We start from the raw sequence: 10,114 nt of genomic DNA on the forward strand, positions 1-10,114 counted from the left end.
AGTCCGTTCTATACATCTATGTCTCTTTTGCTGTCTCGCATACAGGGGTATCATTACCATCTTTCTAAATTCCATATATATGTGTTAGTATACTATATTGGTGTTTTTCTTTCTGGCTTACTTCACTCTATATAATAGGCTCCAGTTTCATCCACCTCATTAGAACTGATTCAAATGTATTCTTTTTAATGGCTGAGTAATACTCCATTGTGTATATGTACCACAGCTTTCTTATCCATTCATCTGCTGATGGACATCGAGGTTGTTTCCATGTCCTGGCTATTATAAACAGTGCTGCGATGAACACTGGGGTACTTGTGTCTCTTTCAATTCTGGTTTCCTCGGTGTGTATGCCCAGCAGTGGGATTCCTGGGTCATAAGGCAGTTCTATTTGCAATTTTTTAAGGAATCTCCACACTCTTCTCCATAGTGGCTGTACTAGTTTGCATTCCCACCAACAGTGTAAGAGGGTTCCCTTTTCTCCACACCCTCTCCAGCATTTATTGCTTGTAGACTTTTGGATTGCAGCCATTCTGACTGATGTGAAATGGTACCTCATTGTGGTTTTGATTTGCATTTCTCTGATAATGAGTGATGTTGAGCATCTTTTCATGTGTTTGTTAGCCATCCGTATGCAGTTCTGACAGGTTTTGCTTCATGTATTTTGAAGCTCTTCTACAATTATTTACAATTATTATATCTTCCTGGTGAAGTAACCCTTTTATTTTTGTATAATGAGTCCTTTGTCTCTGGTAATTTTATTTTCTTTGAAGTCTACATTTTCTTATATTAAGCCATTCCAGCTCTCCTTTGATTAGTTTTACAGTGTATCTTTCCCCATACTTTACTTTTAGCCTACCTATATCATTCTTTAAAGTGAGTTTCTTGTGGAAAGCATCTAATTAAGTCACTTTTTAAGTCCATCCTGATAATCTCTTTTTAGTTACATTTAATGTAACTATTGACATGTTTGGATTTAGATCTACCATCATATTATTTGTTTATTATTTGTTTCTTCTATTTCTCACTTCTGTTTCCTCCTTTCTTACCTTCTTTTGGAATATCTGAACTTTGTTTTTAGAATTCCATTATAATTTATCTGTTGTTTTTTTTACTATATCTTTTGTTGTAGATAATTTTAAATGGTAACTCTAAGGATTCAAAATTAAATTCTTAAATTTTCACACTACTTAGAATCAATATTTTACCACCTTGAGCAAAGTATAGAAACTTTGCATCATTTAAGTTCCTTTAGACTTCCTACTTTATATTGTAATCATAATTGTTTTATATATTACATCTATCTACATTGAAAACCCACTAGACAGTGTTATGATTTTTGCTTTCAACTGTCAAACATATTTTAAAGAATTCAAGAGGAGAATAGTCTATTAAATTTACCCAAATATTTATCATTCTTATTGTCCTTTTCTTCCTGATGTTCTAACTTTCCTTCTAATATAATTTCCCTTCTGTTTGAAGAATTTTCTTTCACAGTTCTTTTAGAGCAGGTCTGCTGAAGATAAATTTTCTTATCTTACCTTTATCTTAGAATGTCTTTATTTTACTTTTATTCTTGATGGATATTTTTGCTGTCTGTAGAATCCTGGTTGACTGCTCTTTTCTCTCAGCAATATAAAATTCTTGTTCCATTTTTCTTCTGCTCTTCATGGTTTCAGTTGAGAAATTCACAATCATTAAAATTATTATTCCTGTGTAAATAACGCATCATTTTTCTCTGATTGCTTGCAAGATTTTTCTTTATTCTTAGTTTTCAGTAGTAACCAGAATGGTCATTTTTTAAATTATTATCCTTATAATGATTTAGTTCATCCTCTTTGGGGTTCACCAGAAGGCTAGAGACTGTAGCTTTATTTACTCCGCTCTGTCTTCCTACCTTCTTCCCACAGCTGCACCTGCATCTGGACCCAGACGGTGGGAGGAACAGAAAGAGACACAACACAGATACCAGCAGAGGCTCACACTCTCAGGCCCATAGCTACCCTGGAGAAGTTCTTCCTCCCTCAGGGTTTTAGAGACCTATGGGTCCCAGATGTCACAGCCACCACTGCAGGATTCTCTAGGACTGGGTCATGAGATAATGAAGAAAAGATTATAAAATAAAAGTAAAATTATTCCCCTCACTCACCTTGAGCATTAGCGGTCTCTTTTCCAGAACTAGGCATTTTCTCTGTGTTGATTCCCCAATTCCAGATTTGGGGCTACCTTGAGACCAGGCTGGAAGAAGCACAAGCTGGAATCAAGATTACTGGGAGAAATACCAATAACCTCAGATATGCAGATGACACCACCCTTATGGCAGAAAGTGAAGAGGAACTAAAAAGCCTCTTGATGAAAGTGAAAGAGGAGAATGAAAAAGTTGGCTTAAAGCTCAACATTCAGAAAACGAAGATCATGGCATCCAGTCCCATCACTTCATGGGAAATAGATGGGGAAACAGTGGAAACAGTGGCTGACTTTATTTTGGGGGGCTCCAAAATCACTGCAGATGGTGATTGCAGAGATGAAATTAAAGACACTTACTCCTTGGAAGGAAAGTTATGACCAACCTAGATAGCATATTCAAAAGCAGAGACATTACTTTGCCGACTAAGGTCCGTCTAGTCAAGGCTATGGTTTTTCCAGTGGTCATGTATGGATGTGAGAGTTGGACTGTGAAGAAAGCTGAGTGCTGAATTCATGCATTTGAACTGTGGTGTTGGAGAAGACTCTTGAGAGTCCCTTGGACTGCAAGGAGATCCAACCAGTCCATTCTAAAGGAGATCAGTCCTGGGTGTTCTTTGGAAGGAATGATGCTAAAGCTGAAACTTTGGCCACCTCATGCGAAGAGTTGACTCATTGGAAAAGACTCTGATGCTTGGAGGGATTGGGGGCAGGAGGAAAAGGGGACGACCGAGGATGAGATGGCTGGATGGCATCACCGACTCGATGGGCGTGAGTTTGAGTGAACTCCGGGAATTGGTGATGGACAGGGAGGCCTGGCATGCTGTGATTCGTGGGGTCACAAAGAGTCGGACACGACTGAGCAACTGAACTGAACTGAACTGAGACTAGGCTGGGGGACACCAGAGGAAGCAAAATTGGTAAACTAGTCAATGGTGTGTCAAATTCTATCCTTCTACCCCATTTTTCCTGCTAGTATTTTCAGAGTCCTCGAAAATGCTGCTACATGCATTTTCTTCAGGTTTATTGTGGCATTCAGTGGGAGGAATGTGGTTACCCAGAACTGGAACCAGAAATGCTTTTGAAAATAAACAAATTTAAGTATTTCTCAATTTGTACAAAACAAAAAGCAAAACTACTAGTTTCTTTTGAATAATTCATTTCGTGTTTAAAATCCTCATTGCTTACAATTTCTATTGTAACTAAACATTGGCTATCTTCTTCTCAATCACATGCTTTATGTTGCTGAGGAGTCTTTGCTAGCTAACACCATCCCAGAGAACAGTAACGTGCATAGAGATCCTCTCCCTTTTGGGGGGTGAAGTTCCTTGTGAGTATTTCTGAAAAATGTAGTCTTCTAAGTATCAAGGAAAAAAACATGAGGACAGACAAAAAATATCTTTAGATGAGGATTTCAGAAATTATCTCCTGATAAACAAACAGTAATTACATGGCTTCCTTTGGTTTTGCTTTAAGTGTAAGTCACTTGGATTATTTAGGTGGGCTTTAGAGCAGATAAAATGTTTCATCAATTAACTTGCTAATTTAGCATTAGATTTTTGTTTTTTAGACAGCAGGCCTTAATTCACATGGCTTTTTCAACTACAATTTCCTATTCTTACTACAATTGCTCTGTCATATTTTTCCACGAAGCATAATATAATATGGCCATCTGATAGAAGAATTCAGTTTAAATGAATGAGAGGAAAATATAACCAATGCCAAAAAATTTATAGGTATTTTTTGCAAAATTATATGTATTGTTACAGAATAATGGATTTACCACAAATCAGAGCTACAAAAAAAGATTTAACTCTGAAAAGTAACAGTTCACTTAAAACAATTATTTCTTATTATATATAGTATATTGTAAATATTATAATTGTATATTGTAAATATTAACTATTTCTTACCAGGCCAGTATTGCAGAGTCATGATATGAAGTCAGAGAATTCACTTTACAAATACTTCTCTGGAAAAGTCAGCTTAGGGTGAAGGGTACCAAGTTAAGCCTTGCCAAGAGTAGACAGAGACTTAAGGACTTAGAAATTTTAGAGACTAGGATAACATCCGACCTCATGTTCTATAGAAACTAGGGCTTGGCACAATGCGTGCTTACTCTTTCATTTACCTAGTCAATATATTATTGAGCATGTGATATGTGTCAGGCATCATCTAAGCAATGGGAATATGGCAAGAGATAAAACAAAGTCCCTACCTTCCTGGAGTGTACATTCTGGTGGGGGTAATAATGAAAGACTACAAATAGTAAAAATTTAATATGGTGGTAAAATACAGCAAAACTAGGGCAGAGGAAGTAAAGGAGGAGGGAGTCATTATTTTATTTAGGGTGGTCAAGAAAGGCCTGGCTTTCCTGGTGGCTCACTGGTAAAGAATCCACCTGTCAATGCAGGAGACAGGTCTGGGTCAGGAAGATCCCCTGAAGAAGGAAATGGCAACCTGCACCAGTATTCTTGCCTGGAAAATCCCATGGACAGAGGATCCTGGTGGTCTATAGTCCATGGGATCGCAAAAGAGTTGGACACGATTTAGCAACTAAACAACTGGAAGAACTGAGGGATGGTTTGAGTAAAGGAGTTACTGATCAGATAGGGCTGGTTCTGAAGGAGGGAGCACCTACCCATTGCACCCAGCTTCCCACACATAGAGCAGATAAGAATCCAGGCCCAGAGAGTGAGTAACTTTATCTAAAGTTACAGGCTAGAAGTGGAAGGGCTAGGCAGAGTCCCATTTTCTAGGCTTTTCCCACTTGTTTTTTTTCTTCTTCCCTATGACAGTAGATGGAAGACAGACACAGAGGGGAAAGGTGTATAATGAACACTCATTTTAGGTTGTGATTGTTTTTATCTTTCCATCTTTCTGATGATTCGCCACCTTAATACCTCAAAGAAAAACATTTTTTTGTTTTCAGATATTTAAGATTCTTACTATCATTTTCCTAAGTAGTCTGAGTACTGTTTGCATTAATACTCAGGGTTACTTGAGTGAAAATATTCTTCAAGGAATTAGGATCAAATGACTATTTAAGACCACCATGTGATAAGAAGTGAGTTTGGTATCAACATCCCATGTCACGGATGAGAAAACTGAGGCCCAGAGAGGTGACAGGACTCGTCCAGGGTCACACGACCTGTCAGTGAGCCAACATGCTCTGGCCAGGTGCCACCACCGGCTCTAAGTACAGGCCGGTGTGGAAGTGGGAGAGGCCACCGCTATTCGGTGCATGCTGGCATCGTCGCTCCCGAAATCTCTTGGAGCAAGATGCTAACTATCTCTTTAAGAAGGAAAGTGAAGACTGGGCGCTTACGCAGCTGCCGGCGAGCCGCCGACTGGCTGGTCCCCTGCAACCACCTCACCCTCCCTGTCCCTCCCTCCCTCCCGGCAGCCCCAGCCCCGGCGAGCACCCAGCTAGCCGCCTCCAGCAGGGGCTCCGGAGAGCAGTTCGGCGGCCTGGGCAGGACAGCCGAAGCCATGGAAGCCTCCGCAGGTGATGACAGGGACCTCCGGGGACCACCGCCCCAGCGCTGCCGCCGCGGCCCAAAGTGCCAAGTGAGGGTGGGGGAAGGGGAGGCGCGGGGGGAGCGGCCAGAGCGCCCAGCAGTCAGCCAGCCCTCCCGGCTTTTCGGGCTGCGGCGGCCCAGCTGTCAGCGGCGGGGGACTCGACCGCCCCGGGTCCCCGCCCACGCTCACCCGTCCCTGTCTGTTTTCCCCACCGCCGCAGGTTGCTGATTTGGGCCAGGCAGCTGCAGCAGCGACTGCAGAGGCGCTGCGCAAAGCCGGGCCGGAGCGGTGAGAGCCGCCGGCGGGGCTGCGGAGGGCGAGTGGACTCAGGTGAGGAGGCCTCGGCGGAGCCAGGAGGGGGGCCGCGTGTGCTGCACCGCTGCGGGCTGCGGACGGGGGCCGCTCGCTGCGGTAGAATCCCTCAGAGGGCACCAGCCGCGGAGGGGTTAACAGTGACTCATTCTTACCCTCCCTTCATTTCCCTACACCCTTCTAAGCGCCCCACCACCGCCACCACCTTGAAATTCACCAGTTAGAGGATGCTGGTAGCAGCAGAAAAGATGCCTGAAATAGGCGGTTTTAGGGGATTTTAGGGACCACCCCATTTCTATTTGTCTTCCTGTTCCAGCATTTGGCAAACATTTAAGCCTCTTTCCTTTTTGGAGGAGGAAGGAGCAAGGGTACCTGAGGGTGGGGGGAGGATGGAACCTCAAACCCAGCCCAAGGTCAAGTGCCAATGACTGCTTCCTTCCCTTATTCCCCCCCTGAGAAGAATCAAGGCCCTGCGGTAGATCTGGTAAAAAATGTCCCTGACCCCCTAGAGTAGGAGCTCTGAGCCTCAGTCTCCCTGGAGCTTCCTGGAGATGTGATAATTTCTCCTTCTGCTCCTCAGCCGGGAGCTGGGCTGTTGGAACACCAACTAGCCAGGGGAGTCCCACATTCCCTCCCTCACCCCTGCAGTCTGAGGAGAGGCCTGTTTCCTCCGCCTTCTCTGTCCATCTGGAGGTGGGATAGGCTAGAGTTGTTTCCCCAAGGAAGGTGATCTCTGCAGGCAGGGTAAGGGAGGGAAGGTGCCAGAGATTGGGGTTCTTGATGTCCCTTAGCCTGCTCAGAGGCCCCAAGTAGCCATCTTAAAATCTTTTAGGCGTGGGTGTCTGTCTGCTTGTCTGTTAAATGCAGGAGTTGGATTAGATGGTCTGTACGATTTTAATATGCCATTCAAGCAGCTCTTACATGTCAGGGGGACATGTCTATTAAAAGCAATCTAGAATTTAAACTTGGGTATGAAATAATTGGGGTTTCCTCAGTTGATCTCTTTAAATTCAGGACTTCTCTAGGAAAGCATTGACTGTTGGGCCTTGTAGAACTGGAGGCGTCAGACAGTCCTGTATTGTCATCTTCATGCCATCACTGGAATGACCTTTGTCAAGCTACTTCCCTCTACCAAGCTTCAGTTTCCTCATCTGTAAATCTGGGAAGAATTTCTCAGAGGGTTGATGTGAAGACTGAATGAGACCTATATGAAAGAACTGAAAATACTGCCTGTACCTGGCACATAGTAGGTTCTCAGGGATGTGGGACTTGGGAGGTAGACTGGAGGAAGAGGGGAGGGGTGGCTCCTCTTAGTCCTGGGCTTTCTCACCTCCCCTCCAGTCTCTTCCACATCCTTATAGATGGTTCCCTGCCAGGCGATAATGTGTGCTGGAGTGGGCTGGGCTGCCAGGCTGAGGGGCCTAGGAAGCAAGCAGGAGGTACAAACATTTCCGCTGCAAGGATGCTGACATCATTCCAGCAAACGGTGGTCCCAAGGAGGCACATGTAGCCCAGCACTGGGTTTGGAAAATGTTGGCATCAAAGAGCAGAGTCCCTTAGGGAACAGAAGCATCAAAATCTTATGTGCTGACAGGGAGGCAGGGACCAAACCTTGCTGTTTTCACCTGGATCCCACTCCGGCTACCTTGCGCTCCAGGAGTCTCTCACTAGAATCTCCATGAGATAAGGAGGTCAAGACTTTGGTGTCTGTATTTCCTATTCTTTACCGTCCCTCCTGCTGTCCTGTTCAGCCTTACATTCACCCTTTCTTATTGCAGTTTATTCCACAGATACTTTCTGCCTCTTGACAGCATGATAAAGAAGGCTCCCCATAAGGGTAGTGCAGGGCATTTTGCTGCTGCACCATTTGGGCCATAACAAATTATTTCCTCAACTCCACTACATCCCCATTAGTTTGTGAGCTCCTGCTGGCAGAGGCCTGGACTTTTTTCTCTCTATGTCTTCAACCTCTAGCCCATGGCTAGGCATAAAGCAGGTCCTCAGTAAGTGTTGGGTCAAATAACACTTTGAGGAAATTATGTCCCTAAACCAACTAGGTTAGAGAGAAACTGTGGGAGTGTGTTGACAGTGTAGGGAAAAGCATTTTTAAGTATAGTACTGTGCCAATTGTTGGTTGTCATTATTATTGCTCTTATGTTGCTATTGCCAGTGGCCTACAGCTGTTTCACCTTCTCCCTGAGTCAGGCTTGCAGGAACTAGATGTGCCTTGGGGAGTGATGATGTTGACAAACAGGTGGTTCTGGCTGGTGAAAGATGAGCATAAAGAGAAAAAAATTGGGAAGAGAGTGATTCCAACCTCTTCTTGTATTTCGGGGAAGGAGCAGATAAGGAGAATCAAACAAGTCAAAATGGACAAGTAGCAAAAAATCAGGAGACCCAGGTCCCAGGTCTTGTTCTACTACCACTGCACTGAGTGACCTTGGGCCAATCATAGCTCCTCTCAGGACCTCTAGTTCCCCAGGTATAACATGAGAAGACATGATCCTGAAGCTTGCTTCTGCTTATGATATTTTGTCAAGTGGATTTTGTTAAATAAAAATAAGACAACTATTATTACTCAATATTATTTATGGAATAGCAGACCATTACCTATTTCAGGTAATCCTTGTAACAGATTATATTGATGTGAAAGTAGAGGAGTCTGAGGCTTAGAGAGAGTGACTTTCCTAAGGCCACAGAGCTCGAAGTGGCAGAACTGTTATCCGAAACCTGGTCTATCTGAGTCGAAAGGGCAAGCTCTTGCAAAGGTTTTGCTACCTCTGCTTCTAGTCACTGTCAGATGTGTGTACACTTATAACTGTGCCTAGGGCTTTGGAGAAGGGAAAGCTGTGAAGGATTCATGACAAAAAATCAGGCATTTCCCCAAAGGGACTGTTGCGGGGGAACTTGCTGTGTTGACGAGTGTGTATGTTAGTGCTGTAAAGTCATCCTTGCAGTGCAAGCTCGGCTTTGCTGATGAGTGGCCGGTGCCCCTTTACCAAGGAGAATGGCTGGGAGTAAATGACAGTCATGACAGACACACATTTTGAGCTCCTCCTAGGTCCTGTGCTCTGTTTTACACAGGTTCACTTACTCTTCAAATAATCCTATTATGTAGGCTTAGACTTTAATCTTACCCATTTTACAAGTGAGGAAGCCAGGGCAGTAAGACAAAGGATCTTGCCCAGAGTTAGTTACACAGCTAAGTTGTGGTAGAACCAGAAACAGTTTATCTGAGAGTTGAAAGGACTGCTTTTAGTCGGAGCCTTCTCACTGACAGCGTGACTTCGGGTTAGCCAGTTTCTCTCTGCATGTCCTAAATGCACTGGATGCCTCTAGGACTCTAAAGGGCCTAAATGCTGCCTTGTCCCAGAACAAGAGTGGAGGGGTTTCCTTGTCTGGCTAAACATGGATCAGCCTTTGCTTATTATTTATTTATCAGGCCCTAGACCAAGCACATAGAATACAGAAAAGAGTAAGAGGCGATCCCTAATTTCAAGAAGCTCACAGCTAATAGAGGGAGACAAATATCTAAGCCTGTGGGTATGGTTGGACCATCTAGGAGCTGTGATAACACTGATGTGAATGTAATGGGACAGGGAGAAAAGGATGGCCTCTTCCTCTTCTCCAGAAGACTTTAGAGAAATGATGCCATTTTCTGCATTAAATTTGTGTGTAATAGTAATAATAATAAATGTTCTACCCAGATTAGGATGTTTCCAAGGAGTTTTTGACTCTTGACTGCAGCAACCCAAAAAGTAGCCACAATCTGAGGGATCATCCCAACTCACTCTGTGGCTCAGTTCCAAAGGAACCATCCATTTGTCTCAGGGGGCCTGGAACCCTCCCTGTCAGCAGAGGCCTCTAGATGCAGGTGCTCTGAGGCGCCTCTTGGAAAGCCTGTCTAGTGCCTATAACCATCCAGTAGGCTCAGGGACCTGTTCCTCACGTCATTATTCCACCTGTTCAGAGCACCTGACACCTGGAGAGGTGAAGGCATTTACCGAAGATTACTCAGCAAGGCTGGGGTCAGGACTCTGGCTTTATGGGGACTGCATTTCTGAGCCATAAGGGTATCTTTCTACATCTAGGTTGC

Source organism: Oryx dammah, unplaced genomic scaffold (assembly GCF_014754425.2).
Source record: "Oryx dammah isolate SB20612 unplaced genomic scaffold, SCBI_Odam_1.1 HiC_scaffold_10, whole genome shotgun sequence".
In the NCBI taxonomy this organism is placed as follows: Eukaryota; Metazoa; Chordata; class Mammalia; order Artiodactyla; family Bovidae; genus Oryx; species Oryx dammah.